The sequence below is a fragment of the Nycticebus coucang genome, chromosome 12 (genome assembly GCF_027406575.1).
Source record: "Nycticebus coucang isolate mNycCou1 chromosome 12, mNycCou1.pri, whole genome shotgun sequence".
NCBI lineage: Eukaryota > Metazoa > Chordata > Mammalia > Primates > Lorisidae > Nycticebus > Nycticebus coucang.
Window position 1 is genome coordinate 107,533,951 of NC_069791.1, and position 15,686 is coordinate 107,549,636.

At 41.9% G+C, this 15,686-nt stretch overlaps 1 protein-coding gene across 6 annotated transcripts in view; it reads left to right on the top strand.

Annotated features, from left to right (window-relative positions):
* The first annotated feature begins 2,407 nt into the window (after nt 1–2,407).
* ATF7IP2 (activating transcription factor 7 interacting protein 2) overlaps nt 2,408–15,686 on the top strand; it is a 243,054-nt gene continuing 229,775 nt past the window's right edge. For all 6 annotated transcript variants that reach the window (XM_053556334.1, XM_053556333.1, XM_053556335.1 and 3 more), the window contains exon 1: nt 2,408–2,466. The gene's annotated coding sequence lies outside the window, so the exon portion shown is untranslated. The remainder of the gene's footprint in view (nt 2,467–15,686) is intronic.

Below are 15,686 nucleotides of genomic sequence, written 5' to 3' on the forward strand. Positions count from 1 at the left end.
CCAGGGCTGGTTTTGAACCTGCCACCTCTGGCATATGGGACCGGCGCCCTACTCCTTGAGCCACAGGCGTTAATTAGTTTTTGGGTTTTTTTCCTCTCTTTTTTTCATAGAGATGGGGTCTTGCTCTTGCTCAGGTTGGTTTCAAACTCCTGACCTCAAGCAATCCACCTGCATTAGCCTCCCTGAGCACCAGGATTGCAGGCATGAGCCACCTCTCCCTGCCATCAAAATCGTATTCGTAGTCCCAGTGTGGTGGCTCACACCTGTAATCCTAGCACTCTTGGAGGTTAAAGCAGTTGGATTGCTTGAACTCAGGAGCTGCAGACCAACCTGAACGAAAGCAAGACTGGTGGTGGCGCCCGTAGTTCAGTGAGCAGGGCACCTGCCACAAACACCCAGGTTGGCGGGTGGGGGGTCGGGGTGGGGGGACTCTGTCTCAAAAAGAAAAGGTGTACAAATCCCTTTCCAGGGTGGGGATTTCAGTATTATAATAAGCAAGGGGTTAATATTGTTCATTCTTTCAGCCTTGTGAGCAGGCTCAGCGGCTCATGATCACAATTTGCTATGGCTTATCACTTATTTTGACTTTCTCCTGACATTCTGGTAGAGTAAGGTGCTATAGTTATCTCAGGGATGCAAGGAGGTTCTGCTGTTTCCTAGGAAAAACTCAAAGAAATTGTATCAGTGTACAGAAAAATTAAAAAGTTCTGTTCAGTAGTTTGTACTTAAACCTGTCTCTTCTCTGCTTTTTTCTAAGATTGCTGTTGGTAGGCCACTGGAGCTGAGATAACACTCACTGTTTCATCCCTGTGAAGTCAAGGCCACTTAGCTGCCTGCTTTTCAGTTCTGATGTGAGTTCCAGAAACTCCTTTTGAATATGAGGGAGCTCAGACACTAATAAAATTTTGTTATAACACTGGTCACAGTAAGATAGTTTTACATTTTTGCCAGTTTCCTTAATGTCTGAGGTAAGACAGATCTCTCATCTGCTTCTGCATTCAATCCGTTTTAATATCTCACATCAATTTTCTAGAAACTTCTGGAAAATTCCCTTGAACTCTCTTGACTGAAAGAATGAAAAAAGTAAATAATATCCTCATATTATTGTTAAAATAGTATTGACATTTAAACCCACCTTTCCCTGCCATCAAAATCATATTTGTATTTATTTATTTATTTATTTATTTATTTATTTTTGTGTGTGTTTTTTTGGCCGGGGCTAGGTTTGAACCCACCACCTCCGGCATATGGGACCGGCGCCCTACTCCTTGAGCCCCAGGCGCTGCCCAAAATCATATTTGTAGATGATGATTTTGGAGATGAAGAACCTGATAGCTTAGAAGATGGGATTCTGTTAATGACTTAACACTCTAGATTGACTTTGACTCATTTTTCTTGTAGCTGAAAGTGACTAGTCCAAGTTAGGATGGTTGTATTTCCTGCACTTACCACACAGAGAGCACACAATAACAACCTATTGAGCACCTACTGAGTGAACCCAGGATAACCATTAAGAGAGCTATTCTCTAGCAGCAGGCCTCCAGGCACCTGGGACAATTTAAGGAACTCAAGGAAAAGATAACAAGCCGGCCAGGTGGCTCCCTTCTGTAATATTACCATTCTGGAAGGCCCTGGAGGGAGGATCCTTTGAGCTCAGGACCTTGAAATCAGCCTGAGCTAGAGAAAGACCTACCGGTATTATAAAAAGAAAGAATTTGCCTGGGGACCTGGCGCTAGCCTGTAGTCCCAGCTACTCAGGAGGCTGAGGCAGGAGGGTTGCTTCAGCCCCGTAGTTTGAGGGTGCTGTGAGCTAGTCTGATGTCACACAGCACTCTAGCCTGAGCGACAGAGAACTCTACCTCAAAATAAATAAATGTTTAAAAGGAAAAAGGAAAAAAGACAACAGTGTGAGCACCACTCTTCTTAAGTTGCAAAATTTAAGGGTTCATGAAAAAACTCAGTAATAAAGATAAATAGTTCAATACAGTATCTTAAAATTTTAAATCGGTAAAGTACGTATTTTAGGGGGCTTGTTTTTGCAAATAAACGCTTTTGATAATAATTTTCGAAAAACTATTCAAATTTTTACAGAAACCACCAAGAAAAAAAAAAGGTGTAGTGAGACGCTTGCATCCGAGGTTGAGGGGGGTGGTACCGGGAGACGAGAGAGAGAAGCCGGAGACTGCGGGGAGGAAGCGCTCCAGGACGCTAACTGCGGGTGGCCCTTAACCTTCCACTTTCCCTCCCTGCATGTATCCCCGCCCATTCCTCACGCTCGTCTCTGATTGGCTGGACTGCCACACTTTCCCGCTGCCATTGGCTCGACGTTCGCCCTGCCATTGGCTAGGCGGGGGTGGGCCGAAGGAGATTTACTTGAACGAGGGCAGGGGGGACCTCCATTGTGAGCGGCCGTTGCTGTTCTGAGTGGTTGTGGGCAGAGCTGCTGCCGGCGCGGCGTAGCTAAAGGTACGTTGGGGTCAGACGGGGGCCCCGCGCGGGCGGCGGTTGGTCGAGCGGCGGTTTCGCGGACGCCCTGCGCTCTGTGAGGGGAAGACGCGGAGCCTTCAGAGCCCTGGGCGAGCCGGGCGGTCGTGGCGGAGATCACCGAATAAAAGGCGTCCGCGGGAGCGCTGGGGCTCCGGCTTGGCGGCAAAGTCACCCGTGAGGGGCGAAAGGAGCGTCTACACCGCTTTCGGAGGGGAGCCCTGGCGAAGTGGGAGAGTGTTGCGTCCCGTGGTTGAGCTGGCTTCCGACAGGGCTGCGGAGGGAACTGGCCTCAGGGTTGTTGGTTTTCTTTACTTTTTCCTTGACGAGTAAGTAAAACCTTGGTCTTCGCCAGAGGGCTTTGGCAAGCTAACGAACGAGATTTAATTCCTACTCCCGACTTTATTATCGTATTCCCTTATTTCCTGGAGTTGTCTTAGTCATCTTTTATCTGAAGAACCAAATGCCAGAACCGTTAACTGAATTCCGCCAGGCGTCCTTGGTACATGTAGTCATGAAGTAGGTAATGGACCATCAGAGTTAATATAAAATGCTGAGTAATGTGCTACAATGTTGTTCCTCTATTGAGTTTACCCCTGTCGTGATGCTATGATTGAATGAGGAAAGACTACTTTAACCAAACTGGGTGCTGTGGCTCACGCTTGTAATTTCGGCACTTGGGAGGCCGGGGCAATAGATTTGCTTGAGCTCAGGAGTTCAAGGCTAGCCTGGGCAAGAGTGAGACCTTGTCTCTAAAACTAGCCAGGTACTGGTGGTGGGCGCCTGTAGTTCCGGCTACTAGGAAGGTTGAGGCAAGAGGAACACTTGAGGCTGAGAGTTTGAGGTTGCTGTGAGCTATGACTCCATAGCACTCTACCCAGGGTAACAAAGTGAGACTCTGTTTCAACAACAAAAAGACTACTTTTACTAGAAGTTCATTGTTATAAATATCTTTAAAAAAATAAACAATTTCCCTCCTATCAATTTTAGCAAGCAAGTTCAAGGATGTGTCTAATCAGGAAGCAATAATTATTTTGCTTTTTCTGTTAAAATCCTGCTACATTTAGAAAACTGATTTCTACGCTTCCATATTATGCTGAAGATGAACTTTCTAATATAACCCAATACATGTTGCTCGCTTTATGACATACCTTTCTCTGATGTCAAAACTTATATAAGGAAATTATACTGAATAATTCACATTAGAAAAATTGTTAGATCCACTTAGACTGTTTTTCAAGATTGAGACTTAATACTATTTTCATTGTGATTTTTATCATATTGTAGCCAGTAAATGACCTGCCACATAAACTATTTGCAAAACAAATGGGGAAGAACATTCAAGATAAAGATAATTTAGATCACAGGAAAGCTATTGAAAAGGCAAAAATGAAGCATCCGAATGAAGAATTAATTACACTGAATTCAGCTTTTGTGAAGGATGCCTTTCTTGGTTTATCCATCAATTCATTTTTTGGAAGTGTTGGATCTTAGTCAAATCAATCTACGTAACAGTCTTATCTGCAGATATGCACAGAACACATCCTAAGATTGACTTCTGCTTCAACAGAAATGCACGAGCCGTGCCTTATTGGAAATGATTTAAAACCTAGTGTATCAAGGTGCATCTTGAATTTTGTTTTATTTGCCTTACTGACTCTGTATTTAGTTCATTTCAGCCTTCAATTGCATTATATTACTTTACTACTTAATATCTTGGTCTCCTATGAAACTATTACATGATCTTTGCATCTTTGTGCATATATCGTTTTTCTTTTGTAGTGTGTACAGATGTATTTCATTCGATGTAATTGAAATTTAAGTAATATATTTGTTATTAAAAATAAAAATAAAAACTAAGTGGACGAAGAGTATTCTTATTAAGTTGAGAGAGACAATTCGAAAAAGAATTGTACTCTTCTATCACATTCTGTATCTTTTTTTTTTTAAGAGACAGTTTCACTTTGTCGCCCTCAGTAGAGTCCTGTGGTGTCACAGCTCACAGCAACCTCCAGCTCTTGGGCTTAGGCGATTCTCTTGCCTCAGCCTCCTGAGTAGCTGGGACTACAGGCACCTGCCACAACGCCCAGCTATTTCTGGTTGCAGTTTGGCTGGGGCCAGGTTCGAATCTGCCATCCTCTGTGTATGGGGCTGTTGCCCTACTCACTGGCCTACAGGCGCTGCCCCGTATCCCTTTTTTTTTTTTTTTTTTTTTTTTGTAGAGACAGAGTCTCACTGTACCACCCTCGGGTAGAGTGCCGTGGCGTCACACGGTTCACAGCAACCTCTAACTCTTGGGCTTACGCGATTCTCTTGCCTCAGCCTCCCAAGCAGCTGGGACTACAGGCGCCCGCCACAACGCCCGGCTATTTTTTTGTTGCAGTTTGGCCTGGGCTGGGTTTGAACCCACCACCCTCGGCATATGGGGCCGGTGCCCTACTCACTGAGCCACAGGCGCTGCCCTCTTTTTTTTTTTTTTTTTTTGAGACAGAGTCTCTCTCTTGTCAGAGGCTAGAGTGCCATGGAGTCAGCCTAGTTGACAGCAAACTCAAACTACTGGGTTCAAGTGGTCTTCCTATTTCAGCCCTCCCAACTGGCAGAGCTAAAGGTGCCTGCTCCAATACCTGGCTAATTTTTTTATTTGTAGTAGAAATGGGTCTTGCTCAGGATGGTCTGGAGCTCCTGAGCTCAAGGGATCCTCCCACCCTGGCTTCCCAGAGTTCTGGGATTACCTGTGCCCAGCGCTGTCTTTTTTTTTTTTTGAGACAGAGTCTCACTTTGTCACAGTCGGTAGAGTGCTATGGTATCACAGCTCACAGCAACCACTAACTCCTGGGCTTAGGAATTCTCTTGTAGGTGGGAGTACAGGTGCCTGTCACAATGCCCGGCTATTTTTTGTTGCAGTCTGGTCGAGGCTGGGTTTGAACCCGCCACCCTCGGTATACGGGGCCAGTGCCTTACTCACTGAGCCACAGGCACTGCTCAAGGGGTGATCTTTAAACTAGATTTTGAAGGAGTGTGGAAGGAGGAAATATTGATATGATAGTTCTAGTCAATTCAAAAAAAGTGAAGGTTAGGTTTATAGAAATAATCAGATTTCATCACAGCAGGAAAAACAAAATATTGTTTAGGAAAGATAATACAGTCATGGTACTCTGCTTGTCTAGGGAATATTAACTATAATAACAAGTAATGATTTAATTGAAAATAAGAACTTTACAAATTGTGTGATCTAAATAGTAATCTGTAACAATGGGAAGGTTATGTACAGCTAAAATTTGTAGCTCTAGAAATACTGGTTTCAAAATATTTAAAAATACTAATATTTAAAAAAACAAGTTGCTGGCACTCTGGGAGGCTGAGTCAGGTGGATCACTTGAGCTCAGAAGTTTGAGACCAGCCTGAGCAAGAGTCAGACCCCATGTCTACTAACAAAAAAAAAACAGGGTTGTGTCTGTGGCCCAGAGAGTAGGGTGCCGGCCCCATATATCGAGGGTGGCAGGTTTGAACCCTGCCCTGGCCAAACTGCAACAAAAAAATAGTTGTGGCAGGCGCCTGTAGTCCCAGCTACTGGGGAGGCAGAGGCAAAAGAATTGGCAAGCCCAAGAACTGGAGATTGCTGTGAGCTGTGACACCATAGCACTCTATTGAGGGCAACAAAATGAGACTGTCTCTTAAAAAACAAAAAAAGGCAAATAGAAAAACTAGCTGGGCATGGTGGAACGTGTCTTTAGTAACCTGCTACTTGGGAGACTTAGGCAGAAAGATCACTTGAGCCTAAGAGTGTGAGGTTGGGTTGCACTATAATGGTGGCCATGGCATTCTATCCAGGATGATAAAATGAGACCCTGTCTCAAAAAACGTTTGTGGTCTCAACTAAAGCAGGTCTTAGGGAAATATTTATAGTTTTAAATGTGAAATTAGGGGCAGCACTTGTAGCTTAGTGTGTAGGGCGCCTGCCACATACATGCCGACTGGCGGGTTGAAACCTGGCCCAGGCCAGCTAGAACAACAATGACAACTGCAACAACAAGAACAACAAAAATAGCCAGGTGTGGGCAGCGCCCATAGCTCCATAGCTCAGTGGGTAGGGCACCAGCCACATACACAAGGCTGGCAGGTTGGAACCTGGCCGGGCCTGCTAAACGATAACTGCAACAAAAAACTGGGCGTTGTGGTGGGCGCCTGTAGTCCCAGCTACTAGGGAGGCTGAGGCAAGAGACTCACTTAAGCCCAAGAGGTTGAAGTTGCTGTGAGCTGTGATGTCACTGCACTCTACCAAGGGCGACACAGACTCCGTCTAGAAAAAATAAAAGTAGAAAAATACATCACCATTATCAAGAATGAAACAAAGGACAGCACTACAGATATTATAGATATCTTGTGTTAATGAATTTGAAATTGTTTTGAAATGGAAAAACAACTAAAATTAATACAAAAAGATGTCAAAAATATGAATGGTTCTGTATATAATTTAAAAATTTAGTCATGGCTGGATGTGATGGCTCACAACTATAATCCTACCCTGTTTCCCCGAAAATAAGACATCCTCCGAAAATAAGACCTACTTACAGGAAAGATAAGGTGTCCCCTGAAAATAAGACCTAGCGCATCTTTGGGAGCACACCTTAAAATAAGACACTGTCTTATTTTCAGGGAAACAGGGTAGTACTCTGAGAGGCCAAGGTAGGTGGGTCACTTGAAGCCAGGAATTTAATGCCAGGATGAGTGTGCTGAGACCCCCATCTCTATTAAACAGAGAAAAGTTAGCCGAGCCTGGTGGCCCATAGTCTCAGCTTTTTAGAAGGCTGAAGGAAGCAGATTGTTCAGCCCAGGACTTTGAGATGGTTATGGGCTAGGCTGAGACCCTGGCACTCTAGCCAGGGTGACTGGGCGAGATTCTATTAAAAAAAAAAAGAAAAGAAAAGAAAATACTAAGTTAGAATTGGAAACCATTACTATGAGGTTAACTCCAGGCCCGGATAGCATTAGCAGTGAATTATTCCGCAACACTTAAGGAAGAAGTAATACCATTAATACATAAACTATATTCACAGACTAGAAAAAGACTTGTTTATGAGGACAGTATGCTTTGTTATCAAGACCCGATGAATTATAGACTCATCTCTTACAATTGATTAAAAGAATTCTAAACAAAAATGTGAGCAAGTTGAATTGTGGAACACAGAAGGACATGACCAAGTGAATTTCAGGAATAAACTAGATTCACTGTTAATATTTTAAATCAATAGGCCAGGCATGGTGGCTTACGCCTGTAATCCTAGCATTCTAGGAGGCTGAAGTGGCTGGATAACTTGAGCTCAAGGGTTCAAGACCAGCCTTAGCAAGAGCGTGAGATCCTTGTCTCTACTACAAATAGAAAAACTAGCCAGGAGTTGTGTTGGGCACCTATAGTTCCAGCTACTCGGAGGCTGAGGCAAGGCTTGAGCCTAAGAGTATGAGGTTGCTGTGGGCTAAGACACCATGGCACTCTACTGAGGGCAACAATGTGAGGGTGTCTCAAAAATACATTTTAAATCAGTATGATAAATTAATGGAAATGAGATTAAGAAAAAGCTCCTAAAACATAGAAAAATATTAGCTTTAAAAAGGATACCATTTAGTTTCAGTGCCCATGGCACAGTGGTTACGGCACCAGCCACATGCACCGAGGCTGGGGGGTTCGAGCCTGGCCTGGGTCAGCTAAACAATGACAACTGCAACCAAAAAATAGCTGGGCATTGTGGCAGGTGCCTGTAGTCCCAGCTACTTGGGAGGCTGAGGCAAGAGAACTGCTTAAGGGCGGCGCCTGTGGCTCAATGGAGTAGGGCACCAGCCTCATATGCTGAAGGTGGCAGGTTCAAACCCAGCCCCAGGAAAAAAAAAACAACTGCTTAAGCCCGAGAGTTTGAGGTTGCTGGGAGCTGTGCCACCACGGCACTCTATCGAGGGCAATATAGAGTCTAAAATTAAAAAAAAAAAAAGACACCGTTTACAGGCTAGGTGTGGTGTCTCATACCTGTAATCACACTCTTTGGGAGGTTAAGGTGGGAGGATTGCTTGAGGCCAGAAGTTGAAGTCTCACCTGGGCAACATAAAGAAACCCCATCTCTTCAACAACAAAAAAGTTAATAGAGTGTGGTAGTATGTTACTGTAGTCCTACGTAAGCTGCTGTAGGAGGATCACTTCAGCCCAGGATTTGGAAGTTTAAGTGAGTAATGATGGCAGCACTGTGCTCTAATCTGGGTGACACAGCAGGACCCTGTCTCGTGTTTAAAAAAAAAAAAAAATTACAAAGCATTAAAAATATCAAATGTCTAGGACAGTAAAGAACAATATATATAAATCAAAAACAAAGCAGTACATATGAATCAAATTGCCAATTATGTTTTGATTTCATATTTTTTTTACTTAATGATGGTGTGAAAGTGATAGGCATTCACTAGAACATCAATTACATGATGGGAACCCAAAGTCTCCATATATAAGATAAATTAATAAATCATGCATACTACAGGATAACACAAAGATGGAGCGTCTCCCATCTTATTTTCAGCACTACAGGGCACCATCTCATTTTGGTATCATTGTATAGTGATGGTTGGATCAACAATTTTCATGTTTGTGTATTTGGTCACTGTAGCCCCATGGAATGGCCTACAAGATTCCCTGATCTTTCCCCACTTGACTTTTGCTTGTGGGGCCACTTAAAAAAGGACAGATTCTTAAAAAGACATTACCAGAACTAACTCAAGATCTGAGGAGACCTACAATGAGTAAAGACATTGAAGTAAAGTGCAAAGCCTCAAATCAGTTGGCTTTATTTGTGAATCGTACCACACATTTAAAGATGCCAGTTCTTTCCAAATATTCTTCAAGAAACAGAGGAGGGGCCAAGTGTGGTGGCTTATGTCTGTACTCCCAGATCCCCTGGTACACTAAAGCGGGTGGGGTTGATGGCTTGAATTCAAGAGTGAGCAAGAGTGAGACCCCATCTCTAAAAAATAGCCAGGCATTATGACTAGTGCCTATAGTCTCAGCTACTTGGGAGGCTGAGGCAAGAGGATCACTTGAAGAATGACCAGTGACCAAGGATCACACCAAGAGTTTGGGGTTGCTGTGAGCTGTGATGCGATGGTACTCTATCCGGGGCAAGAAAGTGACCCTGTCTCCAAAAAAAAGGAAAGAACACTCAAGTCAATCTGTTGTGGCCAGTATTTTCCTGATACCAAAAATAGATTAGAACATCATAATTAAACTACAGAACAATATCTCTTATGAATGTTAATATGAAAATTTCAGCTAAATACTACCAATTCAAAAACAACAAAGTTATATTGCCGCGGACCACCCTGTCGGTGGGCTTCAGTCCGAGGGAAAGCAGGGAAACGGAGTCAGGTTGGTTGGAAGGTCGACGCAGGAAAATGACAGTCTGACACACAGCACTTGGTGAAGTATGCAGCTGTGCTTTACTGAGTTCAAACTTTGGTATTTATACTTTTTGGTACATAGGTCATACAATGCATTTTTTCCAGTTTGTTGACATTTACAAGTTATATATTTTCCTTTTTTAAACCTGCAGAGGCGGGTAGTCATCCATCATGATTTCTCAATGATTCTTTTTCCGGAGGAGTAAAAGTTAGTGGTTATCAGCGAAACCTGTTTACTTCCTCTTATCTATGGAATCTTAGCATAGTGCAACTCCTTATATGTTTGTGTTTAAAGTGTAATATGTGTTAAAGTTTGTTATATGTGTGATTATATATGTGTTGATTTAATGTTCATAATATATATATTATTTCTTATTTGATTATATGTGATCATTCTATTGTGAATCTCTTGATTAAGACGTTAGTGAAATAAGATGTTTTTCTAAGTAAAGTTTTATTGTGGGTGGTGGTGCATGTCGTGCTGGAACATCCTGTTTTTTGTGCCTGCATTGTTTCAGTCCACTGACATTTATGGTGGGAAAGTTTTGTTGTGTAGGGTTGCTTGGAGCCACTGAGTTTGGCACAATCATACCGTTTGTGCTACTTCTGGGTCAATACATCATTGTGCTCATTCCTTTAGACCTCATTGATTACTCTTATCAGGACAGACAGTCACCACAACATAAAGGTTTCTCATAGTAACAAGCCATACCCCTTAGGTTATTGCGCCAAAAACAGCATGCTAGGCAACATTTCTGTTGCTGTGCACACTGGGGGTGCTGGGGGCTTCGCTCCGGGGAGCACAGACCTCCTTTCCGTCGTTTTACAACGCGGACAGCGCCACCTCGCTGCGGCATGGTGCCGAGGGTGCGGCATTATATGCCATTACCAAGTGGGAATTATCTCAGAAATGCAAGGTTGGTTTCTCTTCCAAGAATCTATGAATATAACATATGTAGAGAACAAAGCCATATGACTATATTAAGAGATGCTGGAAAGCATTTTCTGACAAATTCAGTGCCTCTTCAGGGAAAAACGTTCAACAAAGTAAGGAAAGCTTTGAGCTTTCTTAACCTGATAAAACACATCTGAAAAACTCACAGCTGATACCATACTTTATGATGAAGAAGGTGACCACTCTTACTATTTCTGTTCAGCACTGTTCTGAAAGATACAGTCCGGAAAACCAGGCAAAAAAATGAAAATTACTGAGATTGGAAAGAAAAGTAAAACATCTATACACTGATGATACATGACCTAATAAGTGGAAAATCCTAAAGAAGCCACAAGAAAATCTATCAAAAGATAAAAACTGAGCCTGAGCTCATGAGTTCAAGACTAGCCTGAGCCAGAGCAAGACTTTGTTTCTAAAAATAGCCAGACAGGGCAGCGCCTGTGGCTCAAAGGAGTAGGGTGCTGGCCCCATATGCCAGAGGTGGTGGGTTCAAGCCTGGCCCTGGCCAAAAACTGCAAAATAATAATAATAATAATAATTGTGACCTGCACCTGTAGTCCCAGTCACTCGGGAGAATCATTTGAGCCCAAGAGTTTGAGGTTGCTGTGAGCTATGATGCCATAGTACTCTACCAAGGCAACAAAGACTCTGGCTCAAAAAAAAAAAAACAAAGGGGCCAGACAGGGTGGCTCATGCCTGTAATCCTACCACATGGGAGGCTGAGGCGGGTGAATTGCTTGAGCTCATAAGTTTAAGAACAGCCTCTGCAAGAGCAAGACTTTGTCTTTAAAAAATAGCTGGGTGTTGTAGTGGTATTCCCAATACTTGGGAGGCTGAGGCAAGGGAATCCCTGGAGCTTTAGAGTTCGAGGTTGCCGTAGGCAGCACTCTTAACAAGAGTGACCAAGTGAGACTCTGTCTCAAAAAAAAAGACTTAATCATATTAAAATGATATTCTCTTATGTATATTGGATGTTAACACTTTAACAAATACATAGTTTGCAAACAGTTTTTTCTTTTTTTTTTTTATGTTTTCAACTCTGTTAATTTTCTCAGCTGTGGTATTTTAATATAATTGCATTTATCTATTTTTGCTCTGGGGGGGCCTATGCTTTTGGTCTCATGTCCAAAAAAATCTTATTACCCAGATCAGATCAGTTTCATAGAGGACTTTTCTCCTGTGTTTTCTTTTAGTAGTTTTACAGTTTTGTTTCTGATGCTTAAGTTTTTATGCATTTTAAGGTGATTCTATGTATATGGCTTGAGATAGAGGTCTAGTTTCTTCTTTTGTATGTGGATATCTAGTTTTCCCAGAACCATTTACTGAAGAGACTGTTATTTGTTTTTGAAACATTGCTAAAAATCAGCTGACTATAAATGTGTGGATTTATTTCTGGGTTTGCTAGTCTGATCTGGTGTATATCCTTGTTTTTATGCCAGTACCATATTTTTTTGTTTACTATAGCTTTGCATTATACTTTGAAATTGGCCAGTAAGCTTTGTTCTTTTTCCTTGTCATTGTTCTGGTTCTGTGGTTTTCATACTAATGAGACATTATAGGATTCTTTTTTTTCCTGTAAGAAATGTCATTGGATTAGCCGGGCATTGTGATGGGCGCCTGTGGTCCCAGCTACTCGGGAGGCTGAGGCAAGAGAATTGCTTAAGCCCAGGAATTGGAGGTTGCTGTGAGCTGTGTGAGGCCACAGCACTCTACCGAGGGCCATAAAGTGAGACTCTCTCTCTAAAAAAAAAAGAAATGTCATTGGAAATAGTGATCACATTAAACTGATAGATTGCTTTGTGTAGATGACCATTTTAGTGATATTTTTTCAAAATAAGTAAGGAACTCAATAGCAAGAAAGCACATAACCACATTAAAAAGTAGACAAAGGACCTGAATAGACATTTTTCAAAAGAGGAAATAGAAATTGCTAAAGTTTTCCTATCAATAATATTTAGGGAACTATAAATTGAAACCAGAGTGAGATACTACTTTACACCTACAGAATAACTTTTATCAAGGAAATAAAAGAGAGCAAGTATTGACAAGATTGTACAGAAAAGGTTATGCTTATACGCAGTTGGTAGGAATATAATAAAGTAGTTCAGCCAAGTGAAAATATAGAGGTTACTCAAAAAATTAAAAATAGAACTACTGAATGATCCAGCAGTCTTACTACTGTGTACATTCAAAGGCTATGAAATCATTATGCTGAAGAGATATCTGCACTCCCATGTTTATTATAGCATTATTCACAATGGCCTAGATAGGACTCACCTAAGTGTCCATCAACATGTGAATGTATAGAAAAAAATGTATATACATACAATGGTATGCTATTCAGTCTTAAAAAGAAAATCCACCTATTTTTTTAAGTGAAATAATCTATGTATAAAAAGACAAATATCACATTATCTCCCTTGTTTTACCATCTAAAAAAGATGAACTTATTCAAGCAGAGTAGAATGATGGTTGTTATCTTTACTTGTAGTGGAGAAGATTGGGTAGATAATGGTCAAAGAACATAGAAGTTCAGATAGGAGGGATAGGATCAAGAAACATTGTAAAGCTGGGTGTGGTGGCTCACGCGGGTAATCCTAGGACTGTGGGAGTCCCAGGTGGGTGGATTGCCTGAGCTTAGGAGTTTGAGGCTAGCCTTAGCCAGAGCGAGACTCTGTCTCTAAAAAAAAACCCAAAAAACAAAAGCTGGGCATTGTGGTGGGCGCCTGTACTCTCAGCTACGTGAGAGGCTGAGGCAATAGAATCACTTGAGTCCAGGAGTTTGAGGTTGCTGTGAGCTATGATGCTACGGCACTCTATGGCACTCTATTGAGGGCGAAAAGTCAGACTGTCTCAAAAAAGAAAAAAAAAAGAAGAAACATTGTATAACATGATGGTGATAATAACATTGAATACTTGGGGGAAAATTACACAATGTTAAAACTTTAAAAAAAGAATTTATAATCCAAAAATAAAGGTCCCTTTTATTTATTTTTTATTTTCTTGCTATGTTGCCCACGCTGGATTTGTAGTCCTGGGCTCAAACTATCATCCCACTTCAGCCTTCCAAGTAGCTGGGACTACAGGCACACTCCAGACACACCCAGCCATGGTTGCCATACCCATTTAACCTTCCCATTTGTAGTGAATTGGATTTTTTTCTTTTTCTTTTTTTTTTTTAGACAGAGTCTCACTATGTAGCCCTTGGTAGAGTGCTGTCATGTCACCGTTCAGAGCAACCTCCAACTCTTGTGCTTAAGCGATTCTCTTGCCTCAGCCTCCCAAGTAGCTGGGACTACAGGCACCCACCACAGTGCCCAGCTATTTTTTGGTTGCAGTTGTTATTGTTGTTTTAGCAGGCCCGGCTGGGCTCCAACCCACCAGTCTTGGTGTATGTGGCTGGCACCCTACTCACTGAGCTATGGCGCCGAGCCTGTAGTGAATTGGGTTTTTTTTTTTTGTTTGTTTTGTTTTTTTGCACTTTTTGGCCAGGGCTGGGTTTGAACCTGCTACCTCCAGTATATGGGGCCTGTGCCCTACTCCTTGAGCCACAGGTGCCACCCGTGAATTGGTTTTTTACCAGACGGTCAAAACAATTCAATGAGTGAAGGAGTAGCCTTTTCAAATTGTGCTAGAACACTTGGATGTCCACATGCACAATGAATGTGGACCCCTATTTCATATCGTATACAAAAATTAACTGAAAATGTTATCAAAAAACCTAAATATAAGTGCCAATAAAACAAACTTTCAGGACAGGGTAGATCTTGACATTGGATTGGGCAGTGATTTCTTAGCAATGATACCAAAAACACAAGCAGCATTGAAAAAATAGTTGGACTTCATCAAAATTTAAAACTTTAGGTTTTCAAAGGATACCATCAAGGAATTAAAAGCCCGTAGAATGGGCAAGTTTGTAAATCATACCTTATATAGGGAACTTAATCTAGAAAATAGAGCTGCAAATAACCTAACTTTTAAATGGGACATTGCTTCGAAGAAGGTATAGAAGTCTGCAGGAAGCACATAAAGAGATGCTCAGAATCATTAGCCATCAGGGTAATCCAAATCACAATGACTATGAGGCACCACATCACTTGCAGTAGACTCGTATAGTGATGTAGATAATAACAAGTGTTGTTAAGAGGGATTAAAATTGGAACTCTCATCCACTTTTATTGCGAATGTCAATTGGTCCAGACACTTTGGAAAATAATCTGGCATTTCCTCAAAAGTTAAACATAGAGTTGCTGTATGATCACAAACAATTCCATCCCTCGGTGTATGTAGTCCAATGAAAAAATGCATATATGTCCACATAAAAACTTGCACATGAATGTTCATAGCATTATTTATTTATTAGAGACAGAGTCTCACTTTATCACCCTCAGTAGAGTGCTGTGGTGTCACACAGCTCATAGCAACCTCCAACTCCTGGACTTAGGTGATTCTCTTGCCTCAGCCTCCCGAGTAGCTGGGACTAAAGGTGCCTGCCACAACGCCCGGCTATTTTTTTGTTGCAGTTTGGCTGGGGCCAGGTTTGAACCTGCCCCAGATTCATAAACTGAAAATTTAGTATACATCACATTAGGACAAGGAAGAGGGACAGGAGATATGGAATGGAGAAACCTATGTAAATGCAAGTTAATAGTATTTTACTTGTTTGGTTGAGCATGAATGGTTCAAAGAGCTTCCATATGTATTATTTTTCTTTTGTTTACATCGAATATAGAAAGCATCCTCCCAAAGCTTCAGTTTGAGGGCTTTTTGCTAGTTTCATCTTTTTCCAAAGGCCCCTAGAAGGACCATAGCAATA